This window comes from Elephantulus edwardii, unplaced genomic scaffold (assembly GCF_000299155.1).
Source record: "Elephantulus edwardii isolate Elephantulus edwardi_28Jun2011 unplaced genomic scaffold, EleEdw1.0 scaffold00113, whole genome shotgun sequence".
Classification (NCBI taxonomy): Eukaryota; Metazoa; Chordata; class Mammalia; order Macroscelidea; family Macroscelididae; genus Elephantulus; species Elephantulus edwardii.
The window spans coordinates 10,245,251-10,267,986 of NW_006399863.1; the positions used below are offsets into that span (position 1 = coordinate 10,245,251).

At 40.9% G+C, this 22,736-nt stretch overlaps 1 pseudogene; it reads right to left on the reverse strand.

The window, feature by feature from the left end:
• Positions 1-9,758: 9,758 nt before the first annotated feature.
• Positions 9,759-13,975, reverse strand: LOC102860939 (annotated as a pseudogene).
• Positions 13,976-22,736: the final 8,761 nt, after the last annotated feature.

Consider the following 22,736-nt stretch of genomic DNA (forward strand, 5'->3'; position numbering starts at 1 on the left):
GGAGGGGAGTAAGCCCATGGAGGCCTGGGGTGGGAAACAGAAAGGGAAGATGAGGGCTTGGGGGTGTGACTTCTAAATCCTACCACATCCTCTTGAGTAGCTATGCTGCAAATCTGATCTTCAAGACCATCTTTATCCCCACAGACTGTCCTGCCCACTATTGAGCCTACTCTGGGTAGGAGGGTGCTGATGGGTTTGTTTGCTGAGTGTCTCTCTGTCTCTGCATCTACAGTTTAATCATCCATACTGGATCTCTCACACTCTCTGCTTTCTCATCCAGGCCCAAGGACCTTCATTGTCACCATGTCCCTCAGGCCTCTGAACCTCTATCCCAGAGGTCAGAGGTCTGTGAACCCTCCCCAGGGGCTCTACACAAAGGTGAGAAGACCAGTGGGGAAGATACGCACAGGACTGGGGGGTGTGTGTGTGTGGGGCCAGTTGATCAAGGGTCTCATAGCTCAGTGAGGCTTTCCCCAACCCCAGGTACCTTCCATGTGGGCGAGGGCAGGGAAGGAGAGTGTATTCAGAACAGCTATGGCAGATGTGCAGTCCAGCATTCCGCCCAGCACTCACCACCTCCAGTGACCATAACTTACAATGATACAGCCAGGTGCCTGGCAATTTTGACTGGACTCCCTTCTTGGAGTCACTATGCATCAGAATCCACTTGACAGCCACCACCAACCACCACCATTCTTCTTTCTGAGTTACTGCCTTCAGGAAGTTGAAACACAGCCCTCTCGTCCCCTACTTTGAGCAGCAGGAGAAACAACCCCTCTCATGGCTCATGGGGGCTGGTAAGACCTACAGCAGAACACGACTATCACAACTCTGTACAAACAGCAATGCGAAAGCCACTCTCATCTTTTACAACCTGAGCTGGATGAGGTCACACCTCTGGTTTTCAATACACATAGGACATTGGAATCACTTGGGATTCCAACTACCAAGAACCTGGGCCCACCCCAGAGATTCCGAGTGAGATTCTGGGATGAGGTCTGGGTAGCAGGATTCCAATCTCAGGGACTGCTGATTTAAATCATCCTAACAACATCAAGAAACAAAGATTCTCACCACCGGGCTAATTGATAGCATCATGATGGATGGTGAAGAGATTGAGATTGTTGACAGCTTGGCTTTACAATCAACACTCTTGGTACCAACAGCCAGAAAATGAAAAGACAAACTGCATTGGGAAAGTCTACTATCAGAGATGATGTCAGTCTGGAGACTAAGATGTGCCTGATAGAGGTCATGGTCTTTGCCATTGCTTGCTATACATCAGAGAGCTGGACAATACCTAGGGATGATAGAAGGAGAATTGATGCTTTTCAGCTTTGGTACTGGAGAAGAGCATTGTATATACCATGGACTGCTAGGAGAACAAACAAGTTTGTCCTGGAGAGGGTGAAGCCAGGCTGCTCCTTGGAGGCAAGGATTCTGAAGCTTTTACATACTTCAGACATGTTGCAAGGCGGGATCTGTCCTTGGGGAGAGATGTCATACTTGGGAGGGTGGAGGGACAGTGCAGGAAAGGAAGACCATCAGTGAGATGGATTGATACTGTCACTGGGGTATTGGGGATAGGTATGTCAGAGACAATAGGGTTGGTAAGAGATAGAGCAGGGTTTAGAGCTGTTGTACATAGGGTTGCAAGTGACTCAACGGCACATAACAACAACTGAGCTCTGGTGGCCTAGTGGCAAGAAGCTGTACTGCAATCCTGAAGGCATGCAGTTCAAGGCCACCAGCTGCTCCCTGGGAAAAGGATGGGCAATCTCCTCCCATGCAATGAACTGACTCTGAAAACTTGCTGGAGAGTCAGCTATGAGTCATTTCCAACTTTATGGTACACGGCAGCAGCAGCAGCAACAACAACAACAATAACTGAATTGTATCCCAGGTTAAGAGCTCAGCTGTTCATCAAAAGGTTGGTGGTTTACAGGTGAAAGATGAGGCAGTCTATTTCTGTAAAGATCCACTTTTGAAAACTATGGATTAATTCTATTTTGTCCTACAGAGTCACAATTGACTCAATGGCAACAAATTCTAGTTTAATAAAAGAGCTCTGGTGACACAATGGTCAAGCATTTGGCTGCTAACTGCAAAGCTACCAGTTTGGTGGCCCGAAGGCACATTGTTCGAATCCACCAGCTGCTCCGCAGGAGGAGGCTGGGCAATCTCTTCCTGTGTGATTAACTGCCTCTGAAAACCTGCCAGAGGTAATTTCCTACTCGAAGGCAAACACCACCACCACAACAGTGACCTCAGCAGGTAAAGGCCTGAAAATCTGCTTCTATAAAGATTGCAGCCAAGAAAAGTTTTGCCTTGTCACATGGTGTCATTATGAGACAAGATTGACATGACAGCACCATTTCCACAGCAATCCAGGTCATCGACTTCCCCACATACCTGAGTCGTAGCACCACTGGGATGATTGTGCAATATTCCAGACTCAATATTCAATGGGTTCAAGGTCATTAATGAATTAATTAATTAATTCCAGAGAGAGAATTGTTTTCGGTGTTAAAAAAATTATCTCTAGAAGTGAAAAGGCACAGTCCCTTTGGTGGATGGGAGTGGAAATAGCTGGAGCATTTTGTTCCAGGTAGATGGGATCCCAGGAAGATGATACGATACCTGTTACATTTGTCACAGGTATGACAAATGACAACTCCGGGTCCAGTCCAAGAGGGCCACGCTTTGTACAAGGCCTTACCCACCACCTGGGAATGTCCTTCTAACCATCAGGATTACGGAGAGGCTGGGGAGGCTCTACGTCTATAGGTGCCAGGCATCAGAGAGCCCAGGGCAAAGGAATGGAGTCAGAAGGGCACATCTTTATCCAGTGTCACCAATTCGAAGCCATAGCTTAACGGCAGTGAGACTGTAGACAGGACTTTAGAAACAACCTTTTCAGATCCTCCTTCTCCTCCCTGCCCAGTAATGAGATGATGTTATGTGTTGTTGAGTCAGAACAAAATCAGAGTCAGAACCATTCAGCTGTTGTAAGTCTCATGGGAGGAGATTGTCTGTCTTTCTTTCTTGGAGCACGATAGTGGATTCAAACAGAGTGTCTTTGGGCTGACAGTGTAAATCCTTACCACTAGGCCACAGGAGCGAGCAGTAATGAGAATTGAGCGATAGAAGTGTCCTTTCTTGAAAACTCAGTAAAATCAAGTCCAACTAATAGCATCCGTGGAATTTCTGAGGTTGTAAATATTAACAGGAGGAGACTGCTCATCTTTCTCTCTCAGAGTCACTGGTGCATTTGAACGGCAAGAAAAGCTCAGCCTCTTGGTTGGTAATACAATACATACCCTAAGTACGAATAGTGGGGGTGTGGGTCTGAGGATGCTCTGGGGAGACCTGGTATACTCACGCCTGCTTCTCTTCCAGTGCACAGAGACTACAAGTCTCCTATCAAGTAAAGAAATGTACTGACCTTCAGGCTGACACAGCCTTGTGGGCCCCTAAGAAAGTAGTTGAGTAATTCAGGGCCCATTCCCTGAGGTCTACCCATGTTCTCATGTCCCAAACTTGATATATGAGCAAACTTGCCTCTGATCCTACAGTACCTGCATCTCTACCTGCCGAGTCTGGCCAAGTCGGCTGCCTCTCTCTGTATAACTCCAAAATGAAATGGTCACTGCCCTGGCCATGCTATACGCCAGGCTGACCAGTCCATCCCTCTGGCTTCTTACACACACTTTTCTGTAATACACATGTTATTGGAGGGCAATTATCTTAACCATCACCCTGTTCCTACCCCCATTCCACCAATGAACTTGATGGTGGGTGCTGCCTGGTATTAATGTCTTTACTTGGCTTGTTTCTAGAAATTGAGTTTTCTCAAGTCCTCCACCTGGTTGTAGTCTAGAAGTAAACACTTACGTAGAAGAACTGAAGTGAGTTGAAAGGAGGAAATCGTTTCCTTGGCACTCCCAAAGCGGAGTTTTCATGCCAAGTGTCAAGAATAGATTTGACCGTAAAGAAGTGTGATGATACGATTTAGTATCCAAACACATTTGAAAATGTCTTAGTGTCATGTGAGCAAAAGTTTACAAAGCAAAATGATTTTCCATTCATTCATTTAAAAACTTTTATTATAGTATCCACAATGTATTTTCCCTTGTCTCATTTTCACCCTATGATTTTCATTTACATGAATCCATCTATCCTACCCCTTCTTGTCTTCAGGGATTTATCTTTGAATAAATATTACTCTTTTGACATTCTACAGGAAGACCCTCAATGAGATGGATTGACTCAGTGACTGGGCAATGGGGGTAGGTGTGTCAGAGACAATAAGATTGGCACAGAACAGAGCAGAGTTTGGGGTTGTTGTACATAGGGTCACTATGAGTCGCAGGCGACTTGACATAAGAACAACAACTGTTTATTCTAAGGAGTGAATGCTTCCTGGGTATTGTTGGTCACTTTTAGTGCTGTCAGGGATCTCTAGAGTGCTAAAGAGCAGTGATGTCAGTCTAGAGACTAAGATATTCCTGATTCAGGCTATGATCTTTGCAATTATTTGCTATACATCAGAGAGCTGGACAATGACTAAGGATGACAGAAGAATTAATGTTGTTGAGTTGTGCTGCTGGAGAATAATATTGAACATCCCATGGACTGCCAAGAAAACAAACAGATCTGTCCTGGAGAGGATGAAACCAAGCTGCTTCTTAGAGGCAAGGATTCTGAAGCTCCACCTCACATACTTTAGGCATGTTGCCAGGAGGAATCAGTCACTGGAGAAGGATGTCAGAGCAGGAGAGGGAGACCCTGGATGAGATGGATTGACACAGTGAATGGGGCTATGGGAATAGGTGTGTTGGAGGCAATGAGATTGGCTCAGACTTGGGCAGGGTTCAGAGCTATTGTGCATAGGGTCGTTGAGTTGCTATCTACTCGATGGCACATAACAACAAGAGAGTCCTACCTGGCTGAAAAGTGGAGCCACAGGAGTGAATTTTGTTTCAGGTTCAAAGAATAACTAAGAGTCATAGTCTCACAGGTTCCACCAGTCTCTATCAGACCAACAAGTCAGGCCTTCTTACATTTTTCAGTTTTGTTCCACATTTCCCCTCATTCTATCCAGGATCTCCTACTATAATCCTTTTAGACTGGTCATCAGTGGTAACTAGGCACCATCTAGTTCTGGTCTCATGGTTGTAGAGGTTGAGCTTCAGGTGGTCCATTAGCCCTTAGTATCCTAACACTTCCAAGAGTGAATGCTAATAAGTATGTTGAGAATAGCAAGCACAAACCAGGATTGACTTTTCTGGGCAAACTGGGAGGTATGATCAGTTACCGGTAAGCTTCAGCATACAGAAGATAGTGGGGAAAGGATGGAAGAGGTGAGATGTAGAGAAGGTTTTAGCCAACACACGGATAGGCAAAAGGCCACCCATGGTCCTGGGAAGGAGTCCCGTCTCTGTAGTCACCACCTACTCTCAGGCTCCCAGCCATGCCTTTGGGAAGGTACCTCAGGAGGTACAGTGGGATTTGAGGACATAGCTTGGGAAGGCTGAATAGATCAGAAGTGAGCAATAGCAAAAATCAAGGGAGGTGCTCTGACATATGGCCTGAGGGCTACCCCACTGAACTTTATGTGCTTAATTCGTGGGGCTAGAAGTAGCCAGGAGACCCTGGACATCCAAGATGGGCAAAGTGAGGAGTGCCAAAAGGACTGGCAATTTTAATAAGGCCTGAGATAGAGATAAGGAGCAACAAACAATATGAACCTCAATATCTGAGACCAAGGCCCAGATCGTCGGCATCACAGCTATTAGATGTGGTCTGTGATTTGGGGACATGAGTGGATTCAGTTACGAGGTATGAACTGGACATAACATGGAACCCATGAGAGTAGACAGAGCCAGTTGCAAGAATCAGCTCAGGACACCCAGGGATGAAACAGTTCTGGTCATGCCACAGAGGAAGCTGAAGCCCAGAAACTGAATGAGGCACACTTCCCCAATTAGCATCCCAGCTAGAGAAGGCCAGATGCCCCTCCCTTATAGTTAGGGGGCCAATGAGTGGCCTTCTGTCTCTTTGTGTGTGGTTAGGATATTCTCTATATTCTAACCTCTACTGGACCCCTTCCCACAATCTTCTGCAAGCTCCCCTCGAGAATTTAGCACTCTCTTAGGGGAATGGCATGGTGGGGAGAAGACCTTGGGAGATTGAATATTTATCCTGTAGAGACTGAGTGGACCTCCAAGGAAGCTGCTCAGACATGGATTGATGGGTAACTCTAGGTGCTTCTCTGCTATCCAGTCATCAGCATGGGACGCTTGAGAAAGATGAGTTCGTCGTAGAGGACAAAGAAGTTGTGGTTCCCTGCACTCTGCTTTGTCATGGTCATGGTCTGCTTTATACTGATATGGCTCATGACCTTACTTTCTCAGTTTTACTCTTTGAGAGGTAAACTACCAACATGGCAATCTTTTTTTTTTTTTATTCCCAAGTATAAGGAAACTAATCATAAAGGAAACTTCTGGAAAAGACTATGAAAATAATTCATGATGTTGTACCAAATTGGACTCAGGTCCAATTCCATTACTAAAAAGTGTTTTTTTAAACAATGACTTTCTTGACGAATCCCAAAATGCCAGGTGCATTGGTGCCTCAAGGCTTTGATGCTCACTAGCTGCTCCCTCTGCGTGGTACACCCTTCCCCCTAGAGATTCCCGTGGCACAATCCCTTAACAATTTCAAGTCTTGGCTCAAATATTCTCAGTAAGGTCAGCTTGGATCACTTACTTTCATAACATCTCCTGCCCGCTGCTTCCAATCTCCCTTTTCTGTTCTGCCTTTCTATTTTCCTATAGTACCTTTAATTTTCTAGCATGCTGTACAATTTACTGGCTTAGGTTGATTGCCCATTGCCTCAACTAATATTTTAACTTTAAGAGGACAGGGTTTTGTTCCAAGGGCCCCAAACAGTTCTTGGCACCTAATATTGTTGTCATTTGTTTCCATGGAGTTGGTTCCAACTCATAGCAACCTTATGTAGAGTAGAACAAAATGTTACCCACTCCTGCACCATTTCCATGATCTTTGATATATTTTATTTTATTGAGCTTTTTGTGTCAATTCATCCAATGAGGATCTCTACCATTTTTGTTGACCCTCTATTTTATATTTTTGTTGTTGTTATGTGCCATCGAGTGGTTTGCGACTCATAGAGACTCTATGTACAACAGCCCTAAACTCTGCTCTATCCTGTGCCAATCGCACTGCCTCTGACACACCCATCCCGATTACCCCAGTCACTGAATCAATCCACCTCATAGAGGGTCTTCCCCTCCTGCGCCATCCCTCCACCCTCCCAAGCATAATGTCCCTCTCCAAGGACCTGTCCCTCTTTACAACATGTCCAAAGTATGTCAGAAAGTTTTTTCCCACCAATTCCTTCCCCCCCCACCACATGGCATATGAAAAGTAAGACAGTCTTGACATTTTCACTTTAAGGAATATTCTAACTGTATTTATTCTAAGATTGTTGTTGTTGATTGCCGTCGAGTCAAACATGACTCATAGTGGCCCTATGAACAAAAGGCCTGAAGCCTTTCTATAACTATTGTCATTTATCAAAGTTCATAGAGTTTGCAGAGGCATGTTGTTTAGGAAGTGGATGCCACTCCTGCTTCCAGCTTGGAAGATTAGTTTGATCATTCTTCTGGCAGCCCATGGCATAGTCAATATTCTTGGCCAACACTATGACAGTAGTTACTTGTTGATTTTATGAATTAAAAAACCTAAAACTACACTGGAAACTGAGCTTGTTGATTTCTCAGCTTTGTCATCAGCAAACTAGGAATTATGAGGAATCCTGCAAATAGAAGGCAGATGGAAAAACATTGAATGGTAAAAGCCCACTTAAAGTGAAATATCTTGAGAAAGCAGAGTGGCCATATTTGAGGCGGCAGGTCCAGGGATTAGCAGGGGTATGGGAAACCCCTGAAGGAGCAGGCAGGGGGCAGTTTCATTCCAGTCCCCAGCTGGGTCAAGTAACTGAAGTAGAATGTTTACCAAGGAGGTCTGGGAAGGCATGGTGGGGCCTGAAGCTGGAGACATCAAGGCAGGGAGGACGCCTTCCAGGAAGCCAGTAATCAGTCCTGCACCTCTGATATTATCTACCCCTGCAATTTGTGGAGTCAAGGACTTTATATTTATTTGCAGGCCAGGTAGAAATTTCCAAAACAAAGATGAGCATACAATCAAGCTGTGGAGGAAATCAACAGTATTTTTTAAAAATGTCCCCAAAACCCAACAAGCAGAAACATCATGCTCAGTGTGAGATTTGGAGATCAATTTGAAGAAGTAACATTGATATCCTCAGGGAATGGGAGAAGACAACCATGAAAGAAGAAATCATCATTACAAAGGCCCAATTAGGAATCTCAGGAAGGAAAAATACAAGCATAGAAATTAAGACTTCAGAGAATAAATGAATAGCAGAATGCAAACAACTAAATTACAAATTAATGGTCATCAAGTTTAAGTGGAACAATTTTCCTGATAAGCAGCACATGCACAAAGAATTGGAGCAATGGAAACTTTGAAAGATGAAGTAACCTTCAAAATTAAAGAATAAAAAAATTAAATAAGTAGCAGACAACATAAACTCAGAAGTCCCAACATCCACTTAGAGACATCCGAAAAAGGATTTCAGAGTTTCCTTTCTCTTTTAGCCGTAGTGTTGGAACCAACTTATAACTGACCCTCCTTTGGATTTCTGAGATTTTAAATCTCATGGGAGAAGATTTACTCATCTTCCTCTCTCGGAGTGACTCGTGGATTCTAACCACTAGAGAGGTGTAACCTTTGGGTTACTCTCTACATACTATGCCGTCAGAGCTAACTTCTAGAGAGCTATGTTCCATCAAGTCAGAACTGACCCACATCTGACCTTCAGAGGCAGTTTAATCACAGGGGAGGAGATTGACCATCTTTCTTCTGTATAGCTGCTAGTGGGTTTGAACCACACACCATTGCATTGGTAGTGCAATTCCTTACCACTAAGCCACGAGAGCTCCCTAAATACTCTCTCCTGAGGATATTCACAGAGTTATTGTTATTTGCCATCAAATCAGAACTGACCCATAGATGATCCTCCAGGGGGTTTTCAGAGACAGTAAATTTTAGAGGAAGAGATTGCCCATCTTTCTCCTGCAGAGCAGCTGATGGATTCGAACTGCGTTCCTTCGGGATTGCAACACAGCTTCTTTCCACTAGGCCATCAGAGAGCAGAGGGGATCAAAATGTCAAAGTAATAATAAAAGACAGTTTTTCAGACTTTACAAGACAGTTTATCAAAGATTAAATAACCTTAAACATATCAGGGCACAGACAATACATAAAGATGACAGGAAGGAAAGAATTTATCATAAAAAAACCCCTCCAAGAATCTAACTGGCCTCAGCTTTCTCAGCAGCAACCTTGCTTGATGGGCAACCAGGGTAACACTTATCTCCAAGGTTCTGAGGAAATGAATTCTTGCCACACTGAAATTCTTATTTGAGTGTAAAATAGAAACATTATTCTATATGCAAAACCTAGAAAATGTACTAATTTTTTTCTTTTACAAAAGGCAAGGTTATGTTTATTTAGATTAAATCACATTAAGTTGCCTGATTCAATGTGACTCAAGACCACAAAGAAATGATCTTTAACTTTACTCCACTCTTAAGTCCCAAGGTTGGAGCCTAGAGTGGCTGGAATGCTTCACGCTTCTTAGGGCCCATTCACAGGTTTACCAGTTTCTCACTGAGGGCAATCCATGACTGCGTGAGATTAGTCGAGCAGGTCACCATCAGCAGGTCATTAATATTGCTGTTGAGCATGGTCTCAAAGTCATCAGGAACAATTTTAGGTACTTGGTTGACCAGACTCGTCAAGAAGCAGCCATAGTATTATCAGCTGACACTTTTCCAGACTACCTCTTCTGCAATACTGTGCTCAGGGCATCCTGGATGCGGGCCGACACTCCTCAAACCTGCTGCAAGTCACTAGAGAGTCCAATCAGCCGGTTAGGGCTAAAACAGGTCTTCGTCATGAGGTCAACTCCAAAGCTGTTCGGTGTCATAATACACATATCTCACTTGCCAAAGGCGTGAACATCACTCCTATGGTCCTTCCAGGTACACCCATTAAAGAGCTGACATAGGTCTTGATGCTCATGCAGCCATTCTGGAGGCTTGTGTCCACTGTGAGGTGAATGAGGTTAGGGGCCTCTCGGCTGTAGTACTCATGAATCAGTCCAGAATGCTCTGTGATGTCGTGGCCTGGAGCGTACCAGCCTAGGGTGAGTTCTTTAGGAGACACTTCCTTGTGTAACTCATACATGTCCTTAGCAAATTCCATGTCAATAGCCACCTCATTTTCAGGCTCATTGTGGGGCACTGAAAAGCAATTGTTAACTTCCACTGAGTGCATGTAGACAGTTCCCAGCAAAGTCTGGATAACTAGGACAGCGCCCTCATTGCGTCACCCATAGCTGTCCACGATGCAGGTTAAAATGACCTGGTGCAGACAGACCACGCGGCCGCCCGGGAAGAGCCCAGGGAGAGCCGGGTCTGTGCAGGGGCCTGCACTGCGGCCTAGTTCTGCCCGGAGCCAGGAATCATAGTCGCTGGGCGTTCAGATCTGAGGGCGAGGCGGGAGCTCAGGAGCTGTAGCTAGTGTCAGGGTTGGGGCTGGAGTCTGAGGCTGGAGCCGGAGCTGGGGCTGAGATTGGAGTGGCAGCAGGAGCACTCGTGGGCATGACCATCTTGTCAAAGCAGAGGCCAAAGAGGAAGAAAGAAAATTTACTAATCTACCCACCAAACCTCTCTCTAAAGAAAAAAAAAAAGTGGTAGTTAGAATTATAGCCCCCCCCAAATTCTAACATCTTAATCCCTGTAATCTATGAAAAATTAACAAAGGAAGATTAAAGTTATAGATAAAAGGAAAATAATCATTTGATGTTGAAATGGAAAAGATTAACCTGGATTATACGAGTGGGTCCAAAGTAATCACAAGGAGTCTTCTAAGTAGAAAAAATGAGGTGGAAGTGAGAACCAGAGATAGCACCAGTCAAGGACTCAGACCAATATGGCTGTCTTTGAAGATGAAGGAACAGAACCATCAGCCAAAGAATGAGGGAAAGAATGGATTACCCCTTAGGACTTTCAGAAAGGAACGTATTTCTACTGACACTTTGATTTTAGCCCAGTGAGACTCATTCCAAACTTCTGACTTGAAAGTCTGTACGGTATAGTACATTTAAGCAACCAAATTTATGATAATTTGTTATAGCAGCAATAGGAATCATACAGCTTATGATCAGTGAGTCTAAAAGAATACTAGAAGAAGTCATGAGAAAAGAAAGAATAGTTTCCCATTGTCAAATCCAGATAAGGGTTGGTTGTAAAAGTATACATTAAAAGTAAAACTAGACATTAAATTCAAACAATGTCAGTTTGGGAAGCTGTTAGGGTAAATGGAATAAAGTTATGAACGTGTGCACATGTTTCTGGCTAATTTAGGAGAAAATACAGATACTAACATGCTCTGGGTGCTAGTAGCAAAATAGAAATTTAAATACATGTGCAGTGTTTCAGAGTACTATGAAAGTTATTGGATGTTCAAAATAATCCAAAAGAGGAAAGAAAATGTAGGGTCCTGAGTTGATTATTATTGAAGCTGGATGAAGACCATTCTTTCTACCTTTAAATATGTTTGAAAGTAGCCACTAGTATAAATAAGCAAAAATAACTGTAGCATAAATACTGAAAGAGTAAGAATGACTTTAATAACGTCCCTTACAATTAGGGATTGTGTTGCATTGTTAGAAATAAAAACCGGGAAAACAGTAGCCTAATGAAAAAAAGTTTCTTCACGTACATAAATGAAACAATGGTAAGTCCAGAGTTTGGCAGCTACAAAATGTAAAAGAATTTAAAAACAAGCAGAGGGTCTCATTTCCGCTTCCCCCTCCTTACTACAACCAAGGGATGGGGCTCTAGTCCTTATGTGTTCTAGATGACAGAGGCATGCTCAATATATTTACATTTCAGGTAAGAAGAAAAGGAAGGTAAAGATAAATTGACAAAAAAGATGACAAAAAGATAAATTTTCATGCCAGCTGAATTTATTTCTGGTAAAAATCTTTTCTAAAAGGCTCACTTATCCAGTGACCTCTGCTTTTATTTCATTGACTACAACTGTTCCCTGATTCTCTCAGCTACAAGGATGCATATTACCATCCTGATGAAACTCTAGATTATTTGAACAGGACAGATTCTGGTGCAACAAAAACAATTTCCAAATCTCAATGACTTAGCCAAAATGTACTTCTCATAAAGTTTCCTGGGATCCAGAGAACTTCCCATGACAGTTTTCCTCCACATGTTTGCTCAGCTTTCCCATCCCCTCCACTCTCACACCATCTCCACGTGGACTGGAACTCCTGTGTTTGTGCTTGTCATAGCAAGGAAAGGAGAGCTGGGGAGAAGAGCGTTAGCAATTACAGCCTTTCACCTGCAAGTATCACATTTCTTTACTGTTCCCATGTTCTTGGCTAAATTAGGCAGGGAGCGCTAACTTCAAGGAGGAGGGAAGTGTAATCTTCCCACTAGCCTGAAAGGAAAGGAAAACAAGAATATTGGTGAGTAGATCAGTGTGAGTTGCAGGCGACTTGATGGCACATAACAACAAAATTGGTAAGTAGTCCACCACATCACAGGTCTATTTATAAGGTAAAAGAAAGAGTGGCTGCAGGGGAATCAAAGAGCAGCCTCTGTCACGTCTTCTAAAACAAAAGAAAATCCAAAAGATGAATGAAATAGAAGGCGGAAAATATAGCAAGCATAATAGAAGACTAAAAGATGAGACTTGTTAAATGTCATTGAGTCAGAACCGATACATAGCTGATCCTCCAGGGGGGTTTTAGAGGTAGTAAACAGCATGGGAGAGATTGCTTCTCCTTCTCCTGGGGAACAGTTGGTGGATTTGAACCATATGCCTTTGGGATTGCAGTGCAACTTCTTATCACTAGACCACCAGAGATCCCTAAAGATGAGTCTAAGTGTCTGTTTCAAGACAATGGCTGAAATTAATCTATTAACATGATATCACACTAGGTTAAATAAGTCCCATCATTTAAATATTTATAATGGACCCAATAAAAATAGAAGGAAATTGGAAGTTGATGGTAAAGTAACAGAAGATGTTAAGCAGCAAAGAGAAGTTGATTGTTTAAAAACACATTTAAGGAAGCTCTGGTGGCCTAGTGGCATGACGCTGCACTGCAATTCCAGAAGTAGGTGGTTCCAATCCACCAGATGCTCTGCTGGAGAAGGAGGGTCAATCTCTTCCTGTACCAGTCAGGTCCGATTTGATGGTACACACACAAAATAATAATTAAAAAAAAATAAAAAATAAAACCCAAAACACCCACATTTATTATTCTCTCTTCTGAAATCCAAGTCAAAGGAACGTAAAAGCCATTACCTTCACAAAGAAAGCTTACAATTGTGAGGAGAGTGGTGGTGGGAGAAGGCAGCAGAGGATGAGAGGTCCTCTGGAAAGGAGAAAGTAAGTGGAGAGTGGTACCAGCAGAGGCAGGAAAGAGGATGCTGAGAACAACGTGCTCAGAGGAGGGTGATGTCATGGAAAATAACAGAGTAGGAAGCTCCAGGAGTTGGTCCCTCCATTGAAACAAACATCAAACTGGAAAAAGGCAATTAGAATAAACTATTTTGGAACTCTGGAACTTCAGCAGACACAGCCACCAGGAGAGTGCTAGATGAAAGGAAAGGTTACCGAACTTCAGTTAGGAGAACCACGCATGTGCTCTAAACAATGACTGTTCTTTTTCCTCACCTCCACTGTAGTCCTGTCAACTACAACTCATAGCAACCCTATGAACAACAGATCAGAACCTTACCGAGTCCTTCCCAATCCCCATGATCTCAGACATGCTGGAACCCATTGTCTTGGGTGGTTTGGTTTTTTTTTTTAACCCACTGTTATAACTTGTGTGTTAATCTATCTTGTTGACATTTTCCAAGGACTGACTGCTCTTGACAAAATGCCTCAAGTATGAAAGAAGGAACATCACCACCAATTATTTAAATAAGAGATTGTGAGACAATACTATGAGTTGTGAATTATGAACACCTGTATGCCAGGGAAACCTCGGTAAAATAAACAACTTCCAAGAAATGCACAAATTAGTAAACTTCAATCGAGAAGATAAAGAAAATCTTAACAAACCCTTGGGAGTAAGAAAATTGGAACAGTAATAAAAAAAATCCCAACAAATAAAAAGCCCAAGAAAGGATGACTTCCCTGCTGAATTGTACTAAATGCTTATAAAAAAGTTAAGCATCTTTTACAGATTGAGAAAACTGCAAAAACAACCATAGGCTAATTTAAAACCACAACACAAAGTCTAAATAAATTAAGTAAGTGGAAAATTAAAAGTAATAAAAACCCCACGAATTGAAATTCTGGATATTAAGACTAAAATTTTAGAAATAATACATTGGAAGAAAAAAGAAATGACTTGAGAAGTAGAGCACAGAGGACAAATTTCTCAACACTAATTTGTTAGAGGAAAAATGAGGAAAAAAGAAAAACAGATGAAGACAGAATAATTATATGAGACAAATTTTATCACAGGGTGGTACATTTTGATGGGTGGAGGGAGAGGATAAACATAATGGGAAAGGTCTGTCAGGGACTTGAAAAGACAGGGTAATGGTTGACATAATTCAATGGGGATTAAGGTTATAAAACACAATGTAAGGGAATTTAAGAAACACAAAATGAATTTTACATGCAAGTCAATATAAAATAAAAACTTAAAGACTGATAGCTCACATGTGATTAGAATATCAGAGGAAATCGTTAAAGATTTGATGTATTAAAATTTCCCAAACATTCTGAAAATTGAGAAAATACACATTCAAGAAAGTGAGTCAGTCCTAAACAGAACTCAAAAGAAAAAAAATAAAATGTTGTGTACCATAGAGTTGAAACGGACCCATCGCTGACCCTCTCTGGTGGGTTTTCAGACACAGGAGGAGAGTACCCATCCTTCTTCCACAGAGAAGCTGGTGGCCTCGAACCATGTGCCTTTGGGATTGCAGCACAGTTTCTTGCCACTAGGCCACCAGAGCTCCCCTTCAAAACATATGTATCTCAATAAAATTTTCTAAAATTAAAGACAAAGGAAGAAACCATGAAATCAGTACAGGAAAACGAGGAGTTACCTATTAAATGAGCAGACATATATAAAACCCTGAAAGATAGAAGATCACTATTATAAAAAGCTAAGAAAAGGTTTATACATAGATAGCCTGATTTGGGATGGTTACTAGGGATAGGAAGGGAGGGAGAAGGCAATAAAAATTAATAAATAGATAAATTTTGTGGAGAGAAAAACAGTATATAATATACTGATCAAACATTATAATTAATCTTTTTAATCTATTGTAATTAAAATGATAAAGATATGTATGAATAATTGAATGAAAATAAAATAGGAATCAGAAAAGAGCAGAAGTGGCAACATAAATTTCTGATATAATAGACTTCAGACAAAAATCAGCACAAAAGACAAGAAAGGACATTATAAATATTAAAAGGGTCAACTGAACAAGAGGACATAATGATAATGAGTTTCTATATACCCAGCGACAGAACCTAAAGATATATAAATCAAATCCTAAATCCTAAGAGATTTGAATATAGAAAAAAACAATTCCATGAAAATAGTAATAGACTTCAATGCACTACTTTCAGTGAAGAGTAAGACAAAGGAACTCAACAAAGACACAAAAGAACTAAACAATACAATTAATCACTGAATTTCATAGATATGTACTCCACCTAGTAAAAGCACAATATACGTTCTTCTCCAGTGCACAGAGACCATACATTAGGTGGCAAAACAAGCCTTAACGAATTAGAAAGCATAGAAATCTACAAAGCATCTTTCATATCACAATGCCACAAAATTAGAAATCAACAAGAAGATTAAATGCAAAAAGGTGTTGCTTCAAAAAGGTGTTGCTTTCAGTGTTGCTAATAGGTGTTGGTGAGTCAAGTACAACTCATAGCGATCCTATGAAAATAGATCTATTCTATTCGGTGTCATCCTCATCATCTCTGATATACTCAAGCCCATGGCAGCAGTCACCACGTCAATCCATCTAGCTGAGATCTTCCTCAAGTTTAAGTACATGGAAATGAAACAACACCCTGCTTGAACAGTGCAGCGAAATAAAGTGGAAAAATTCAAATGGCATCAAGTTACAACAGATTCATAGCTAACCCTCTATCAGACTTCGGAGGCTGTAAATTAAACAGGGAGAGATTGTCCGTCTTTCATCCACCAAGTCTCTAGTGGATTTGAATTGACAGAGGGGCAGAGCCTTATGCCACCAGAGCTCCCTCTACTGGGTAAGAGAAGAAATGAAAAATGAAATGTAAAAAATGTGTTGAAACAACTGAGAATGAAAATACACATATCAAAATCTTTAGGACACAACAAAAACAGTACTCAGAGGTTAATTTATAGCAATAAACACAACATCAAAATAGAAATTGTTGTTATGTACCATCAAGTCAGAACTGACTCACAGCTGACCCTCCAGCAGATGTTCAGATGCAGTAAAGCACATGGGAGATGATTGCCCATCTTTCTCTTGCGGAGCAACTGGTAGATTTGAACTGCTTGCCTTTGGGTTGGCAGCACAATTCATTACCACTAAGCCACCAGAGAGAGAACCAAAATTAACACCTTAACTCAATATCTTCAACAGTTATAGAAAGAACAATAAGCAAATCCTGCAGACACAAGAAGAAAGGAAATAATAGATATTAGAGCAGAAATCAATAAAATAGAAAAACTATAGTAAAAATCAGTAAGGCTAGAAGTTGGCTTTTTTAAAAGAATAAAACGGCTAAGTCCCTGGCAAATCTCACCAAGGAAAAGAAGACACAAATAAGAAATAAAATGAATGTTACTACAAGACCAATTTAAATAAAAAGGATAATAGAACAACAGTTTGTCAAACTGTACTCCAACAAATTTGAAAACCTGGAGGGAATGGACAAATATTTAGAAATTCATTGTCTACCTAAACTAAGACAGAAATAGAATATTGGACAGTCCCATTAGAAAAGAAGAATTTCAACATGCCATAAAACAATACCATCCAAAAACTTCTGGCCTTGCAGAAGTGAATTCTACCAAATATTTAAAGAAGAGTTGATACTAATTCTACTCAAACTATTTCAGAGTACCAAAAAAGATAAAATACTCCATAAATTTGTTTTACGAAGCAAGCATAACCTTGATATGAAAGACAGGTTAAGAAAAAAGACAGGTAAAAACACCACTAAAAAAGAAAATTATAGACTAATATTCCTTGTGAACATAAATGTAAAATTATCAATAAAATCCTAGCTAACTGAATATAATATCATGTTAAAAAATGATACATCACGATCAAGTGGGATTCATACCAAGTATGGAAGAATGGTTCAACATAAAAAACAATTAGTATAACCCATGATATCAATAAAACAAGCAAAAAAGAACCAATGACCATATCAACTAATTCAGAAAAAAGTTCTTGACAAATTTCATGTAATTTCATGATTAAAATGTTCAACAAAACAGGAATACAAGAGAAATGTCTCCACACAATTAAAAGCATATATACAAAACCAAAGGTCAAATTACTCTCAAAGGAGGGAAACTGAATATATTCCTCTTGTGAGTGGGAACAATACAAAGATACCCTTTATTATGTTTTTTTCCAATATTTTATTGGAAGTCCTAGCCAGGCAAGAAGAGGAAATAAAAGGCATCTGAATTGGCAAAGAGGAAATAAAACTATTTGCAGATTATATTATTTTATAGATAGAAAATTTCAAATATTCATCAAGAAAATTATTGAATCTAAGATTTTTATTCAGTAAAGTGCCAGCATACAAGGTCAACATATTTATAATAACTACTCAAAAAGTGAAATATACTTTAAAATAAATCTAACCAGAGATAGAAAGACCTACACAAGAAAACTACAAAACACTATTACAAGAAAACAAAAGGGCAAGCAACAAATGCTGGTGAGGTTGTGGAGAAACTGGAACCCTGATTCACTGTTGGTGGGAGTGTAAAATGGTGCAACCCCTGTGGAAAGCAGTATGGCGCTTTCTCAAAAAGTTGCAAATAGAGATACCATTTGACCCAGCAATTCCACTACTGGGAATATACCCTGAAGAGACCATAGCTGACATCCAAGCAGATATATGCACACCCATGTTTATTGCAGCTTTGTTCACAATAGCAAGGAGCTGGAAACAACCTAAGTGCCCATCAACAAACGAATGGCTAGAGAAGCTGTGGTATATTCGCACAATGGAATACTATGCTGCATTAAAAAACAAGGAACTCATGCAATATTATTCAAAATGGTTGACTCTGGAGAACATTATGCTGAGTGAAATATCCCAGTCACAAAAGGACAAATATTACATGATGCCACTGTTGTAGAATGTCCTTGGGGTTGGGGAGAGACTGAGTAAGATGGGTTCAATAATGTATACTGCACTGAAACAGAGGAGGGAGAAAACTGTTTAAAAGAGATATATAACTAGGTATTTCTGTCATCACAGGAGACTAGAGCGAGGGCTACATGGTGGAGGGGACCTGGGGGAGGGTTTGTAAAACAATGAAAGAATCTTTTCTTTTACTTTTCCATAATTTTTGGACTCATGTACTTATAACTTGTTAGTCAAATTTGTGTCCTCTAGGTTGCAACACCCCCATGATACATCTTCAAGGATATGAACATGTACGGCCAAGCACAATCAATAAGAGTGCATCTAAATTCCAAAATCAACCTCCATAATAGTCTATGTGTTTCCTACTGCCAAAGGGGCCCTTTAGAGTAGTGAGAGAAGATCTTCACCCTGAAACCCACAGCGTCCCTTTTCATCAGGAAGTAGCTAAGAGAATACGCCATCCCCTTTTCCTTATGACTCAGGGTGAAGTCTCTCTCAGGGAGGAGTGATAGGGAATGGCAAAGGACACACTGACAAAGAAGATTAATCAGAACTGGCTTTGACAAGCACTGTGGCATTTGGACAAGAACAAACTGGGAGGAGGGTAGAGAGAATAGTGCAACAATGAATGAATGGAAACCCAAAATCTCTGTAAATGTTTATGAAAATTAATAAAATATAATTATAGAAAAAAAAGAAAGAAAACAAAAGGGATCTATCTAAATGTAAAGACTATATCATGTTCATGGACTGGAAGACTTAATGTGGAAGAGCAAAATAAAAGTTATCTACAGATATAATGTAATCCCAGTCCAAATTCTGCCATCAAATCCCAATCCAAATTCTGCCATCATTCTTCAAAGAGATGGAAAACATAATCACCAACTTTACATGAACAGGAAAAATCTTAGATAAACAAAGCACTATTGAAGAAGAAAATCAAAGTAGGAGGCCTTATACTTTCTGATCTCAAAATCTATCACACAGCCACTAAAATCAAACCAGCATGTACTTGTACAAGGAAAGGTTCATGGACAAATGGAAGAGAACTGAGAATCCAGGAAGTCTATTTATAGACAGGTAATAAACATGAAATCTTTTAAATGGAGCAAAGACAATCTTTGTAATTGGCAAATTGGGTTTCTATTTGCAGAAAATTAGAACAAAATCCATACTTCACATTGTATGCAAAAACTAACTTAAGAAGAATCAAGGTTGTCTTTGGTGCCATCGAGTCGACCATGACTCATAACCACAGACGTGAACCTGGTCTCATCATGTGCCGTCCTCACCATCTCTGATGTACTTGAATCCATTGTTACAGTCACTGTGTCAACTCATCTTGGTAAGGGTCTTGCTCTCTTTCGCTGACCCTCCACCTTTCCCAGAATGATGTCCTTTTCCAAGGACTTCTCCCTTCCTAACTATCGTGAGGCGCACTTAGGAGCCCTAAGCTGTAGCATAAATAGACTCTGAACGAGAACCGAAAATCAACAGCCAGCATAGGATTAAGTAGATAGACTTTCTAAAAATTACATCTTTGTGTCTATCAGAAGACTTCTCCAAAAGAGTAAAAAGAAAACCTTATGAACAACCAAATTACAAGACAGTCAGAGGATATGAAAAGACACTTCACTAGAGAAGAAATTCAGATAGCCAACAAGCACATGAGGATATACTCAGGATCATTTACTATTGTTGCTGCTCCTGATCGATGTCCTTGAGTTACTTATGACTCATAGTGACCCTGTGAACAACAGATCAAACTCCTGCCCTACCCTGCACCATCACCCAATCTCCACCCTACGCATGCTCATCCTTGTGCTCATTCCAGCACGTCATTCCATTCTGGTGAAGGGTCTTCCTTTCTCTGACCCTGCCCATTTCCCAGCATGCTGTCTATTTCTAGGAACTTTATTTTGATCACTTGATTGTGCTATCTTGTCTTGTTTCTTTGTTTTATTTGAAGAATAAAGTCTGTCTCCAATACATTTTGGAGCTGTAATTATTTGTGATTATGTGTCCTTTTCTCGACCCTGATTTTTTTTCTCCTGTTATGTTCAGATGAGTAGGATGAGTATTCTTCTGTGGCCACTATTTTCAGAGTAATGGGACACTTTCCACCTGCTGCTGGTGGAATAACTGGTGAGAGTTTGGGTGCCTATTGGTTGTGAGCTGTAGGTGGGGGAGCAGTGTTGCTTCCTGTCTGTTGTTGATTCAGGGTACATGAGCGAGCAGTGGTGGCACTCATCCATTGAGGGGGGAAGTAGGTTGCAGGTGTGGTACATATAGTTCGCAAGAGGAGAAATAGTGAAAGTCAACCTCTCTAAATGGGGTGAAGGGGAAGGGAAAGGCAACATGGTGAGAAAATTAAAAATAGTAAGAAGGGGAAGAAAATAATAAAATAAAAGGGAAAATGTGAAAGATAAATGGATTAAAAAGGGAGAAAGGGTCAAAAAAACCCCACACAACCACAACAAACCTTGGTAGTGGTGGGGGAACCCAAAACAGACAAATGATAAGAACAGTGCAATAAGGTCACCCTTACAGTTGGACTGTGTGTCTCCAATTACTGAACCCACTTGAGTGAGCCTTGTATTAGAACACAACCTATCCTGCACACAGGCAACTTGGGAGCTTGTCACAAGGTCCAGTCGGTGACCGCTGCTGAGAGAAAATGACCCAAACAGACTGGGCATGTATGGAGCACAAAAATGGAGACTTCCCTATCCACTGGGTTTCTGGGAGCAAAACGGGTTCTCCCTTGATCACTGGAAAGGTGTGTTGGAGGAAGAGAAGAAAGCTTCTCTGAATGCAATTTACTGGCTAGTGCAGCCAATTACCCAGTTCCTGCTTAGAGTCACTCCAACTGAGGGGAATGTCCAGAGACCAGCATCTCAGCCTGAAGACTTCTCAGCAGGGCCCTCCATCCTTAGGGCCTGAGACTCTGCTGGTCGGTTGTTTTATGTCCCTTCTCTTGCTCTCACCCTCCTCTGTAGTTGTCCACGTCTCGATTCCTCTCCTGCTTCAAAGGACTGTCCTTTCCCAGGCTGTGTTCCACTCACCTTGTTTCATCCCAGACCTGTCTACACTGTCTTGGCTTCAACAGGGGCTCCATAAAGCCGGGTTCTCCTTGCCCAACATGTTGTCCCTTGTGTCTCAAAATGGCCACATATCACATCAGACACTCCCTTCCTCTCTCCTCAGCCACAGTTTTCATTCTGTCTCCCATTTTGAATGACATTTATTCCAATTATTTTCTCATTGGTATTCAGAGTTGCAACGTTAAGTAAGTGTTTCACTCAGAGTTTTGTGGTTTTTTCCTTCTCTGTTGTAGATTGAGTAAATGTTTCACTAGGATGCCATCTTGTCTCCTCTTCCTTGATATGTGCTTAAATCTTTTTTCATCTACAAGTTTCTCCTCATATCACTTTCTTTTTTATCTTTTAATTTTTTACTAGTTTATTTACAAAGTTCATATACATTGGTTTTTTCACACCAGATCTTTCCTGTTTCTTTCACCTCCACCCCATTTTCTTCCTTTTTAAAATTTTCTTTGTTATTTTGTATTCAGAACCAGATTGTTTGTCCCATACAATTTCCTATAGTAAATTTTTCATATTACTTTTTTAGAATCAAATTTAATGTATATCTCTGCCCTGGTACTTCTGCTGTGATTCTGGAGGCTGTATTACCAGTGTATCAGAAAGTGTATCATGGCAGATGGATTTCAGTAGAACTTTCACCTTAAGACAGACTAGGAAGCAGGGTTGGTTGTTTACTTCTGAAAGAGCAGGGCTCTGAAACCCTGTGAACAATAGAGGAACATGGGTAGTTATGGTAGAGAAAGAGCCCAGATTGGAAGTCAATCAAAATGAAGAGAAACAGCTGCAAACATCCTTCACTAACTGGAATGTGGAATGTATAATGTATGAATATAAGAAAACTAGATTTTGTAGAAAATTAAATGGAACAAATGAACAATGACATTCTAATCACTGGTGAGATGAGATAGACTGGCATTGACCACGTTGAAGCAGACAATCACATGATATACTATGCTGAGAATAAAAAAAGAGGAAGACTAGTATAACACAGTTAAGAAGACAATTTCAAGTTCTACTCTGAAGTACAAAGGTTGTAAGTGATAGAATATT